General features: G+C 36.3%; 1 long non-coding RNA gene across 1 annotated transcript; it reads left to right on the forward strand.

Moving 5' to 3' along the window:
- The first annotated feature begins 2,713 nt into the window (after nucleotides 1–2,713).
- Nucleotides 2,714–9,679, forward strand: LOC146750379 (uncharacterized). The gene is made up of 2 exons (XR_014929939.1): nucleotides 2,714–2,867; nucleotides 8,811–9,679. It is a non-coding gene; the product is annotated as an uncharacterized LOC146750379 (long non-coding RNA).
- The last annotated feature ends 5,592 nt before the right edge of the window (nucleotides 9,680–15,271 follow it).

Raw genomic sequence — 15,271 nt, forward strand, 5'->3', positions numbered from 1 at the left:
TATTATTGGTTTGCCCTCCTAGTGAGAGTCACATTATATGAGTCAGTATTTTTAATTTAATTTCATTAGATTAGAAATAACAGTGAATAATGCTATGAATGAACTATGAATCACACAATGTTTAACCATCCAGTTGAAAATACGGTTTACTGTAATAGCTGAGTATATGAGCGTTAAAGTCAAAATAAAAGAAGAATTGTAATACGTATTATGATAAAGTAATACCATTATGGTAAGATGTTGTTGTTATGTGGCACCGGGGATCAAATATCGGGGTATGTATTTTCACGAATAATGTCACGCTTATTTCAATAAATATGCAAGACACATCCTCAGTTCCATCGTCTTCCAAAGCAATACTACAACTCCGCCAAGCTTTATACTCTTGATACCTTTGTTATCAATGAGTCAATCACCTTGTAATGACCAATCGTAAAAACTTGCATAAACACACCTAACATCACACTGCTGTCATTATTGTGCGCTTTTTCTACTCAAGCGTGACCCTGGGAAGTCTCCCTATTTCAAAATATTACTGTGTTACAGACACCCACAATTAAAACAAAATACATGAACAAACTTTATATATGTTGATTACAAAAGCTGATATACCATACACATGCTGTAACGTGTTTCAAAGATTAAATACACAATCTACTTATTTCAACAGCAGCAGTAAATTGTTTCATGCAATCTGTCATTGTGTAATACAATGCATGTTTCACAAATCACCTTTAGTGTCGTTAATTTATCTTGTAGTGTCCAATCAGGTATTTCATGTTCATCTATGACGTAATACATATATATGGTTGTGCGACCCCATAGGTCACCCAATTTGTAACTAATTCGATAGTACTTAATATACTAACCTTATCCTTCAGTGATATGTCTGCACCTGCCCTAAGCAAGCACCTCACCGATTCACTGTATTTCTGATGACATGCCGCATTAACAGCGGTGTACCCATCCTGCAAAAATAACGCTAATAGTTGGTATACATATGGCCTGTGTTTACAAAAGCACATTGTTTTGATGTTGTTGGAACAACATATAAACTAAATTAAACTAGTAATCCAATAGGAGTTGTTTCTGAAGTCAGAAATTCGGTTTGCACATCCAGACAATGTGAGTTCGCATTTGGAGTAGCCATATTTTGGATCTTTGCTGTGGCGTGATGAGTAGGCAACCTTACTACAGTGATGACGCTATTTACCATGGTCATGAGTTCAAAACATAGCATATAGCCTGTTTAAAAGTTCGTAATCTGCATGTACATAAATACATCTATTTCTAGACTCGATTTCAAACCCACCATTATTGCTGGGAAAAGATTGACCAGCTTTGTTATTAGTCCAAGAAAATTGTTCAGCTTGGAATGTGTCTGAACCCCTCATTAGTATGCAAGAGTGTAGGAATGTGCCAAGAGTAAATTGTAGTGTATTTTACTTATGAAAGGTCAAAAAGTGCATGGAGATTTTATGAAAATGTGTGGATGTTAACAGAATGATGTCCTTTGGTCACAGTTGCGCAATAAATGATGGACTATTTTGGGCATAGCTATAAAATGTAATACCGAAGTACTCACACGTGTGCATGGATTCCAATAGTTTGTGCTGTGAATAAACTCCATTAGAAAGATATTGTTGTATTGTAAGTATTGTGTAATTTGTAGTGAGAATATATTCAAATAGATTTATGTTTATGAATCTTGTTTTATTTCAAAGTGTATTTATAAAATAAAAATTGTTTATGAAAATGTTTTTTTATACTTTTTCGATGGATTGAATTCTGATAGTTTAGGCTTTGTGTTCTTTCGAAAGAGAAGACATTTACTGGTGTACAGTGGACATCGATAAAAGCAAACGTATTTCGACAGTTGTGAAATCATGGTACTGTTTTGGCATTATACAACTTGCAGTTCCCTTTTGATGGATTTTGTGTGACTGGCCATGTTATCGAACTGTTGTATTATGTAAATCTGCCCCGGGAAAATCTGCAACTGCAAGTTTATATTGCCATTTTCACGCTGCGTTATAACGTGGAGTCGTCATCTAAGTATGCACAATTGTTCGTCTGGTGTTCCCCAGCACATTTAAAAATCCCTTTTGAATTTCGGGGACTGACCGTGGTGTTTGTAAACTTTAGTCAAACTGTAGTAGTGTGTAAATTTGCAACAACGTGGAGTTGCCACCGTGTCTTGTTTACTAACTCATTTAAATACGTTTGTGCCTCAACGAGGACTGAAAAGTGATTTCCATTTACTTCACTGTTATAAATCAACTGTATTAGCTTCCCTCGAACTTCCTATTGCCATCGGGATTATGTCTACTACACTCGGCGGTGTAGTGCGTATCGATCTTCTTGTATGAAACGCACCCGAACTTGGAAATCGACGGCAAATCGGGATGGTCTCGTCATGTAATTTCTTGCCTTGTGCTTGACCGCAGTACGCTTGGCAATTAACTTCCATATACTCACGTTTGTTAAGCCACTATTTTGGTATTTGTCACTATTTTGGTACCCGGGAAAATTAAAACCAACGTTCTCTTGCTTTTTGTTATTATTTTTCTTCACAAATCAATAAATCTCATAATTCTGAATAATTCTGGACAGTTTGTGTATAATTTGGAGTAATTTGTTATGTTTAGTTTAAGTTTTCTTTGCTTGCGCATCTTTTCCGACCGAATTGTCATCTTTTTGACGCAGACACAGTGACGCTAACTTAGGGGGTATTACAATCAGCTGTCCTGACAGCCATATCACGGAGCTCAACTCAACTGTCGTACTTTTAAAAATCAATTGTATAGCATATCCGTCGCCGATTGAAATGGTATTAGTGCATCGAAACTGTTCGGCGAAGCTGCTAGGTAAGTATATGGCGATTCAATACTAATATTGATATTTACTAGCTAGCTATCCCACTATGACTTGTTCAGTGTGCCTGCTCAGACTGCTGCGGCGTCTCGAGTCGTCCATTTGTTGTGTTCAATTCCAATTTTAAATGTGCATCGATTTCTCAAAACAGTAATTTATAGACATGTACATGTATATAGTTCATCTGATCCAGAAAGTGATAGTTTAAACTTCATGTACATGTCCAGCTTGAATTTACATGTAAATAATCTATATGCGGACGTTGAGCAGGCGGACAACAACAGAGCCACCGAGCGAAATGATATTTTCAGTTTTGTGTTTCTTCCATTTGAGATGCATTTCTGTAAAATATTCCATATATGATGACTTTCCAGAATTCGCTGGTGTTGTCAAGAGTTGTAGCATCCATTCTGGAAAATCAATATTTTAGCAGCTATTTATTTTCTTGAAATTAAAATGTTTTAATACGCAAGATTTACAGTAATTAATGAGGTCTTGATGTTAGTAATTTATATCCATAACCTCAATGGTATTCTTGTATAAAACATGTCAGTCACTTTCTTATTTTATCATATTTTTCTCTATAACATGACGAGATAAAACAATTTGTATAATATATTATACACTTGCGTAAATGACAAAGGTGTGTCAATAGTCAATAGTCAATAAAACAGCCTTGGCAATACTATGGTCAGTTAGAAAAGACGTACAATTTTGTTATTAATCTAATTATCTTATCTTTGTATTACATTTTAATTTGTTTAATAAGTTTTACAATACAAAAACCATCTTTATTATTGCTGCATTGTGGATATACATTTGTAAATGTAGCTCCAGAATGTGAGTAACCACTTGGAATTCCTACTGAATTTTGGGACGCCATGAATTCACAGAAATGCTTTCTTAATTTCATTTCGAAATACTTGCTGTGATAGATGAATGTTTAAACTATACTTTATACATGTACCATAAGTGAATGAATAATATTACTAAAAAAATCCTTTGAAAATAAAAAAGTTTGCCATGCAATCTATTTGTATCTAACTACCTTGGCCTGTCTCACTGACCTGATGATCAATGGGATAGTGGCTTCCTATAGAGGAGAAATGTGTTAACTCAATATTGGATTTTGCAAAGAATTGTGGGATTGAAAATTCAACTGAACAATATAACCATAACATTTTTAAAAATAACTTGCACGTTGCTTGAAAACAGGAGAGGTAAAAAGCTTATTTTAACGGAGGGCTCTATGGAAAAGATGTGAGCCCCCCTCCCCCCAAATGCCCTCTTCAGTTCAATTATCTATCCCACAACTTTTTGCAAAATCAAATATGGAGTTAACACAGTTCTTCCCTATACATGTATATCTAAAACTGGATATTATGAATCACTGCCTTAACTATGAACCAAATAATAAGGTATAATTATTCCCTTAGAACCTAACCTGACTCACTGCACTAACAACCAATAAGACATTTGTTACTCATAATTAGGACTAGGTATTATTATTATTTTTAATAATTTTTTTGTGCCAGGCAACAGTTCCGGACATTGAATGTCACTGTTGTCTCTCCTGACATTTTTTTATGTGCAAATTGCAAGTGCTGACACATAGTGCATTTTTGCCACAGAAGTCATATTCAAGTTTGGGACTACATGACAGGGCTGTGCAGCCATTTTCCTATCAAATGGCAATTTAATGCGCTATCCTAGTGGACCTTAATCAAGGTTCCCCCAAAGTCGCATTTGTTAGTGAATAAATCTTGGCCAGTGGAATTGGGCTTTCCATGTTCAGCCTGAGTAGGATTTGAACTTGGGTCTACAAATCATGAGTCTGATGCGACAACCACTATGCTACCAGTGACCGGTAGGACTAGGGATGATTAATCGAAGACGACCTGACCCGACTCACTGCACTAACAATAAAACTAATAATAAGGTATTATTATTCCCCTAGAACCTAACCTGACTCACTGCACTAACAACCAATTGGACATTTTTTACGTACATGTATAACAACAGTGTTCTCCCCAGACCTCTAAAGCGTCATAGTACAGTGATGTGACCCTGTGAGAAGTTCTTTCAAGGGTGTGGCCAATCTAAATCCAAATCAAATACTAGAATATTAATAATTTGCCCATTGCACGTAACAGCAACAATGTGACAAAATAAGTCTCACAAATCACAAATGCTGCATACGTCTGGAAAATATACTGATTTGGTACACTTCTGTTATTTGCAGTTTTTGCTTTAATTTAAAAAAAACAAGTGAAATTAAGTCCCTTTGAAAATAAAACTGTGCATAAATCGAAGCAAAAATTATTCAACTGCAGGCGAGATCGCCAAAGAAAAAAACTGACTGGCAACACTATTGTTTGGAGGTGTCAATCTGCCCAACGAATGTGTGTCTCGGCTACGCTGGTGGCTCACGCTTTGCCAAATTTTGCCGAATGGCGAGTACACACATTGAGTTTTAAGTTGAGTTGCCAAATAATATATTTTATAGCCAAAATTGACCATATTTTTGGAAAGTAATGATTATTTGAATGTCTAAATCATCTTTATAGTAATGTTCTTGAATGTATAATAAAGAAAAATGAACGACTTTTACCATAACATTTTTTCTGATAGTCGATTTTTCTAGGATAGTTGACGTCGCCATGTCTACAACAGAGCTGGTATTATGTTACTGTATTTTGCCGATCATGTATTAAAAAACTCTTGAAAATATGATACATCAGGGCAAAATGTAAGATAAAATATTAAACTTCGGTCTAACCTTTTGCATCACTTCCTGTTGAAACACCATAGTTCCTCACAAAGTCGTATGTTATCGCATGACTTTGTGGACATTTTTTTTATCATCCCCAGTTCTTTCTAAGATTAAAACATTAACTCGAGACACATGTTAGATCAAAAGAAATACCTGGATTGCCAGTCTGTTTATTAGTGGTTCTAAGATAATCGCCAATGAATCATTTTCAGGAATTTTTTAGCTCCGCTGTCGACTTTGTCGAGCGGAGCTTATCATATGAGTGATTGTCTGTCGTCGTTTGTGTCAATGTTTTACTTTTTCGACTTCTTCTTGAAAACTACAAGCCTGAATGCTTTGATACTTGGTGTATAAGTACCTTGGGTAGACTTCTCTTAGATTTGTTCATTTCATGATGATATCTTCAATTCTCTAATTTTAGTGAATAATTTTGTCATTTTTGGTAAAAAGTGATATTTTCGACTTCTTGTTAAAAACTGCTAGTTCGATTGCTTTGATATTACATATATAGGTACTACATGTGGACCTCTCTCATATTTGTTCATTTTATAATGATATCTTAAATTCTCTAATTTTGGTGAATATTTTTGGTAAAAAGTGATATTTTTGACTTCTTGCTGAAAACAGCAAGTCTGGTTGCTTTGCTATTATATATATATATATATAAGTGCTACATATGGACCTCTCTCAGATTTGTTCATTTTGTGATGATATCTTTAATTCTCTAATTTTGGTCAATATTTTTGTAATTTTTGATAAAAGGTGATATTTTCGACTTCTTGTTAAAAACTGCAAGTCTGATTGCTTTGATACTATACATATAGGTACCTCAGGTAAACCTCCCTCAGATGTGTTCATTTCATGATGATATCTTCAATTATCTAATTTTGATGAATATTTTTGTCATTTTGAGTAAAAAGTGATATTTTTGAATTCTTGTTGAAACAGCAAGTCCGATTGCTATACATACTATATTGTTCATTTTCTTATATGATATCCTCAGTTCTTTAATTGAAATGTGCCTTGTTAACAGCGGAGCTATCTCAGCCGACAGGCTGCTTGTTTTGCTGTTCTATTTCAAACTTTATTTGACTTGATAAATACATAAAAGACAATGGAGTAAAATGATATAAAATATCAGACCGTCTCGTCTTTATTTAATTGTAGATAGATTGTTAAATAATTTTATACCAACAGTTATTGTATCAGAATGTTCAATGGGGAAAATCATGCAAATTAGATACAGTGTTTGACATGGGGTCTGGGGAGAACACTGAACTTGGACTGGATTTTATTAATCCTGAGGCCCTGACCTGAATCTCTGCACTAACAACCAATGAGACATTTGTTATCTATAACTAGAACTGGGTTTTACATGTATTAATCCTGAGACCCTGGCCATAATCATTGCACTGATGACCAATGGGACACAGGTTACCTATAACTAGAACTGGGTATATTAGTTTCAGAGGACCTGACTTGACTCAGTGCACTAACTACCAATGGGTAATTTGTTACCTATATCTAGGACTGGGCATTATTATACCCAGAGAACCTGACCTAACTCACTGCATTAACTAGCAATGGGACTTTTGTTACCTATATCTAGGACTGGGCATTATTATACCGAGGGAACCTGATCTGACTCACTGCACTAACTAGCAATGGGACTTTTGTTACCTATATCTAGGACTGGGCATTATTATACCCAGAGAACCTGACCTAACTCACTGCACTAACTAGCAATGGGACTTTTGTTACCTATATCTAGGACTGGGCATTATTATACCCACGGAACCTGACCTAACTCACTGCACTAACTACTAACTACCAATGGGACTTTTGTTACCTATATCTAGGACTGGGCATTATTATACCCAGAGAACCTGACCTAACTCACTGCATTAACTAGCAATGGGACTTTTGTTACCTATATCTAGGACTGGGCATTATTATACCCAGAGAACCTGACCTAACTCACTGCATTAACTAGCAATGGGACTTTTGTTACCTATATCTAGGACTGGGCATTATTATACCGAGGGAACCTGATCTGACTCACTGCACTAACTAGCAATGGGACTTTTGTTACCTATATCTAGGACTGGGCATTATTATACCCAGAGAACCTGACCTAACTCACTGCACTAACTAGTAATGGGACTTTTGTTACCTATATCTAGGACTGGGCATTATTATACCCACGGAACCTGACCTAACTCACTGCACTAACTACTAACTACCAATGGGACTTTTGTTACCTATATCTAGGACTGGGCATTATTATACCCAGAGAACCTGACCTAACTCACTGCATTAACTAGCAATGGGACTTTTGTTACCTATAACTAGGACTGGGCATTATTATACCCAGAGAACCTGACCTAACTCACTGCATTAACTAGCAATGGGACTTTTGTTACCTATATCTATGACTGGGCATTATTATACCCAGGGAACCTGACCTGACTCACTGCACTAACTAGCAATGGGACTTTTGTTACCTATATTTTGGACTGGGCATTATTATACCCAGGGAACCTGACCTGACTCACTGCACTAACTAGCAATGGGACTTTTGTTACCTATATCTATGACTGGGCATTATTATACCCAGAGAACCTGACCTAACTCACTGCATTAACTAGCAATGGGACTTTTGTTACCTATATCTAGGACTAGGCATTATTATACCCAGGGAACCTGACCTGACTCACTGCACTAACTAGCAATGGGACTTTTGTTACCTATATTTTGGACTGGGCATTATTATACCCAGGGAACCTGACCTGACTCACTGCACTAACTTCATGTACAAATCAGACTTTTGTTACTTATACCACCGGACGGTGCTTATACTAATACTGGGTATTATTAATCCCTGAGGCTCTGTTCTGGCATTTGTTAATGAGGGCTGGGTTTTATTAATCCCAGAGAACCTGACCTGACTCACTGCACTAATGACCAATGAGTCATTTGTTACTTATAATTAGGACTGGGTACTACCGGTATTAATATTAATTCCCTGACCTAACTCACTACACTAACTACTAATGGAAGACTTGTTACCGATAACCCTTAGGCCCTGTACCGGGATAAATTAGCATAACATACAAGCTTTGTATTTTGATAGATATTTTAACAATTTTTTTTTTTATTGTAGGAAACTTGGAAATACTATACAGAGAAATGAAAGAATATGGTATCAATGGCTTCAGTACCCATAACAATGATTTAGTAATTGTTTAGTGTCACTGAGAATGTTCTAGAACCGTACTGTGTCTGGGTGGAATATTCTAGATTTTGTTTAGAAACTGGTTGAATAGGTAATAGAACACTGTAGGAGGTAATAGAAGGTAATGGAACATTCTAGAAATTGGTAGTAAGTTTCAGACTCATTATGTATGCTGATGTAATGGTCTATTCATAGACAGTGTGGGTATATATAGGGGAGTTGTTCAGCACTGAGTTCAGATCGGAGATCTCGTTGAATTGTATTAGTTATTGGAGTAGTGGTGTTTTACCGCGTTATTGTACTTGATGTTTGCAGAGTATAATAATACCAGTACCAGTTGAAACCTCATCTGTTGGCTCCGTGTTCGTATTTTATCATCGCCGCCAGGGAAGTCTTTCTGTTACTGTTGCCATTTTGGTATTTGAATCATCACACCTGTACTATACCAATTACGGTAATATTACGTTGCGTGTGACATTTAGTAATTTTTAGTAATTGTATTACCACTTTTTCAGTTTTCTGATTATTTCGTGACTACTAGTATATGGTGTATTTTGTTATAACATGATGATAATAACAAAAATATTATAAAACTGTATTACAAGTGTATTACATAATGAGTGAGATAATAAGTAAGATGGTGCATTGTTTATTTTTAAGCATGCTATATATTAAATTGCTCAGTACTATGGAAAATTCTATAATATTTGAAATTGCAGTGTTGGATTCTTTAATTGGGCAAATAATACAGTTTGTACACCTACAAGAAAAAAATATATTATTTCTGATTCTTGCAATACCACATTGTGTTGTGTTTATATTCTACAAAATGTTTGCTTTAAAAATTTAAACTTGATTGAAGCATAAAGCTTTGATCTCTATGATTTATGTCTAATAATTTAAAAACAACTGTTCATATGTACCTGCATTGTTAACATGCCAGGACTGCTAACATTCTAACTGTACACGTGCATCAAACATCTTGTGATATACCGGTATATATCAATATGTATATACATTGTGCTAAAAAAAGAATTAGATATTTCTATCATTCTGAAACCAGATTCTGGTCGTGTGTATGGGGTTCTTTCAAATTTGGTATAAACATGGGATCATCCAATATGACAATAAAATAGATCATATGTGGGGTCCAGTGCCCTTTAGTTTAGTTCTATATTTTCTGATAAGTCAAGTCTACTCAAAAAATGTAGCCCAAATAGAAAAATTCTTGTTATAGATAAGTATATGAGGTGACTGAGGTGGTACAATAACCTCAGTGTAGATCCACTGTTACACTACTGCCACCTGCAGCTGTTGATTCATTCGTCGAGCAGAGGGCAGGGATATTAGGTAGGGTTGCAAATTCCACACCATGCCAAAGCATCATTAGATTACAAGTGGGAACATCAGTACTGTATTTTTGGTGACAAACCAGATTGTAAAGGAGACCCTGTATCATATGATCCAGTACTGTTGGTGGGCCCAGATGTACCATTCTTTTGCAAAGAAGAATGTCTAACCTTGCGCATGGTGTTAAAGAAATTTTAATTTCCACATAATTTGCATTTTTCTGATTTACCAAGTGCTGCTGCAGTCTCTGGCTTTAAGCTGGCACTCAATGGACAATACAAGAATTTGCTGATCGTAACATGTCCCTTTTTTTACACGGCTAACATCACCCAGAATGTTGTATTTATGGTAAAAGGATATTCACTGAACAGGGGCATGCAAAACTATTTTGATTCAATGGGACCAAATATAAGGAATTAGTTTGGCCCAGTCCTGCCTATGTAGCTTGCCATTTTGAGGGCCTCAACAGAGGCAGCAGTCAACCACATTGCCAGAACCAATGATGCTAGGCATAGATGCACCAATATAATATGTGTTCTAAATATGGTAATCTGAAGACAGATACACACGAACAGTAATCTCATTCATAGGGTCAGAATGCCCAATAATGACAGTCTGGTCGAGGGGAATACAGGAACAATCATAGCAACCAAGGAAATGATCGTTGAGGTGGATGTGGTTGGGGTCAGGTGTTTTCAGTGGTATGAATTAAAGGATTCATTTTGTTTCCCAACCCTTATTTCCTGTGGCCTTAAATTGTTCAGTTACCGTAGCAAACTGGCTAACTATCACAATGACCCTGTAGGACCTTTCAGAAGTCAAGCACAGCTACAAGATCAAGTTGGCCAAAAAGCTTCAGTTGACTACATCACCAGTGTCTATGGCTCTGATTTTCCAGGAAGTGGGAGAATTATTGGCAAATGGCAGCAGTGCGCAGTGCCTGTTATTCTCCCATATTTTTGGTAAACAATAAAGAACAATATAGACCCAAGCCAACTGAATCAGTAAATTCTCTCAGAGCATTTCATGATGGTGACCCCAGCAGAGGTACACTGCTGTGTACATCAGGGGATTTCCTGATATCACTCAATCTCATACATTTGATTTAAGATATTAGTTCAATGTTTGCCCATTGTAGCCTCACAGGTTTTTTCCAAAATTAATGGTAGTGCCAGTTTTGTGGCTGCACAGCAGGCCAACAATGTGAATCCATTCTATCAATATCTGGTTGATACAAGAGCAGTTATTTTAGCACACATCCTTCAAACAATCACATTTACGGTAGTATTTCCGGGAATGTATTCTTGGGAGTGTTTCAGGTTGAGAGACCCGGCAGCCACACTTTTTAGCATGCAAGCACAGCTCAGACAATTAATGAGCTTTGTGGAAATGGCTCCATCTATGAGAGGCCTTGTGCCTCAAACAGCTCTCAGGAGTATGCTCGTCCAGGTCCACACACTCCAGTTGTGTGGGTCGCCACATGGGAAATATCATGGATCCCACAAAACTTGACTGCCCTCAAGTGGATGGACTCAACCAACATAAGACGGAGATAACAGATTGCTCCATCAACTCCGGCTATAACACTGGTCATGGACGCCTTGAAAATAGAATGGGGAGTGGTTCCCTTGGAAAGCACAGCTCCACATAAACATACCTAATATGTTGGGAGGGCACTAGATTGCTTTCTAGATGAAGTATAAAATAAAACAGTTCCCATCCATTGCAACAACACAACTGTATTAGCATATATCACAAAACATGGGTGGACAAATCCCACAAACTAGCCAGCTAGTGGAGGAGATAAAGAGTGGGAAATAGAAACAGTGTGGCCAACACAACGTGCAATGCTGTGTTGCACATTCCAATCTTGTGTTTCAGTTTATATGTTCATATATGTGCCTGTAATTTTGAATAGATAATTATTTAGCTGCGCCCCTTTCCCCGTTTTGGAATTTACTTGAGGGTCACTAATGGGCTTGAACTCCCGCAGTTCACCCACCACCAGGGTATACTTTGTACCCATTGAACATACATACAATACATTGGTTTTGGCAAGGTAGGTATGGCTTCACTATGCAAAATTTCGAATAATTCCCCGGGAATCTGATAATGCAATGATCAGTACATTAACAAAGGGAATTATGAATTGTTTTGGGTCATGAGACAACAAAAGAATGCACACTCCTATGTTGGCACCTTTCATATATCGATTAATTACAGATCCCGACAAGAGAATAATACATGCCACTATTTTCGTACCAATCGTATATTGAATAATAACAGATCCCGACAACAGAATAATACATGCCACTATTTTTGTTCCAATCCAATATCGAATAATAACATATACCGACAACAGAATATTACATGCCACTATTGTACCAATCCTATATCGAATAATAACAGACACCAACAACAAAATAATACATGCCACTATTTTTGTACCAATCCTATATCGAATAATAACAGACCCCAACAACAAAATAATACATGCCACTATTTTGGTACCACCCCTATAGTAAAGTATAGCAGTTCCCGCCAACTAAATTATATGTGCTACTATTTTGGTACCATCACCATAGTGAAGTATAGCAGTTCCCGTCAACTAAATTATATGTGCTACTATTTTGGTACCATCCCTACAGTGAAGTATAACAGTTCCCGACAACAAAATTATATGTGCCACTATTTTGGTACCATCACTTTAGTGAGGTATAGCAGTTCCTGCCAACTAAATTATATGTGCTACTATTTTGGTACCATTCCTATAGTGAAGTAAAGCAGTCTCTGACAACAAAATTATATGTGCTACTATTTTGGTACCATTCCTATAGTGAAGTATAGCAGTTCCAGACAACAAAATTATATGTGCCACTATTTTGGTACCATCCCTATCGTGAAGTATAACAGTCCCCGACAACAAAATTATATGTGCTACTATTTTGGTACCATCCCTATAGTAAAGTATAGCAGTTCCAGACAACAAAATTATATGTGCCACTATTTTGGTACCATTCCTATAGTGAAGTAAAGCAGTTCCAGACAACAAAATTATATGTGCCACTATTTTGGTACCATTCCTATAGTAAAGTAAAGCAGTTTCTGACAACTGAATTATATGTGCCACTATTTTGGTACCATCCCTATAGTGAAGTATAGCAGTTCCTGCCAACTAAATTATATGTGCTACTATTTTGGTACCATTCCTATAGTGAAGTAAAGCAGTCTCTGACAATAAAATTATATGTGCTACTATTTTGGTACCATTCCTATAGTGAAGTATAGCAGTTCCAGACAACAAAATTATATGTGCCACTATTTTGGTACCATCCCTATCGTGAAGTATAACAGTCCCCGACAACAAAATTATATGTGCTACTATTTTGGTACCATCCCTATAGTAAAGTATAGCAGTTCCAGACAACAAAATTATATGTGCCACTATTTTGGTACCATTCCTATAGTGAAGTAAAGCAGTTCCAGACAACAAAATTATATGTGCCACTATTTTGGTACCATTCCTATAGTAAAGTAAAGCAGTTTCTGACAACTGAATTATATGTGCCACTATTTTGGTACCATCCCTATAGTGAAGTATAGCAGTTCCCGCCAACTAAATTATATGTGCTACTATTTTGGTACCATCCCTATAGTAAAGTATAGCAGTTCCCGCCAACTAAATTATATGTGCTACTATTTTGGTACCATCACCATAGTGAAGTATAGCAGTTCCAATCAAATAAATTATATGTGCCACTATTTTGGTACCATCACTATAGTAAAGTATAGCAGTTCCAGACAACAAAATTATATGTGCTACTATTTTGGTACCATCACTATAGTGAAGTATAACAGTTCCCGTCAACTAAATTATATGTGCCACTATTTTGGTACCATCACTATAGTAAAGTATAGCAGTTCCAGACAACAAAATTATATGTGCCACTATTTTGGTACCATCACTATAGGAAAGTATAGCAGTTCCCGCCAACTAAATTATATGTGCCACTATTTTGGTTCCATCCCTATAGTAAAGTATAGCAGTTCCCGCCAACTAAATTATATGTGCTACTATTTTGGTACCATCACCATAGTGAAGTATATCAGTTCCCGTCAACTAAATTATATGTGCCACTATTTTGGTACCATTCCTATAGTAAAGTAAAGCAGTTTCTGACAACTGAATTATATGTGCCACTATTTTGGTACCATCACTATAGGAAAGTATAGCAGTTCCCGCCAACTAAATTATATGTGCCACTATTTTGGTACCATCCCTATAGTAAAGTATAGCAGTTCCCGCCAACTAAATTATATGTGCTACTATTTTGGTACCATCCCTATAGTGAAGTATAGCAGTTCCCGACAACTAAATTATATGTGCCACTATTTTGGTACCATCAATATAGTGAGGTATAGCAGTTCCCGTCAACTAAATTATATGTGCCACTATTTTTGTACCATCCCTATAGTAAAGTATAACAGTTCCCGCCAACAAAATTATATGTGTCACTATTTTGGTACCATCCCTATAGTGAAGTATAACAGTCCCCGACAACAAAATTATATGTGCTACTATTTTGGTACCATCCCTATAGTGAAGTATAACAGTCCCCGACAACAAAATTATATGTGCTACTATTTTGGTACCATCCCTATTGTGAAGTATAGCAGTCTCTGACAACAAAATTATATGTACTACTATTTTGGTACCATTCCTATAGTGAAGTATAACAGTTCCCGCCAACAAAATTATATGTGCCACTATTTTGGTACCATCCCTATAGTGAAGTATAACAGTCCCGACAACTAAATTATATGTGCTACTATTTTGGTACCATCCCTATAGTGAAGTATAACAGTCCCGACAACTAAATTATATGTGCTACTATTTTGGTACCATCCCTATTGTGAAGTATAGCAGTCTCTGACAACAAAATTATATGTGCCACTATTTTGGTACCATTCCTATAGTGAAGTATAGCAGTTCCAGACAACAAAATTATATGTGCCACTATTTTGGTACCATTTCTATA

Source organism: Saccoglossus kowalevskii, chromosome 1, assembly GCF_978046115.1.
Source record: "Saccoglossus kowalevskii chromosome 1, keSacKowa6.1, whole genome shotgun sequence".
Classification (NCBI taxonomy): Eukaryota; Metazoa; Hemichordata; class Enteropneusta; family Harrimaniidae; genus Saccoglossus; species Saccoglossus kowalevskii.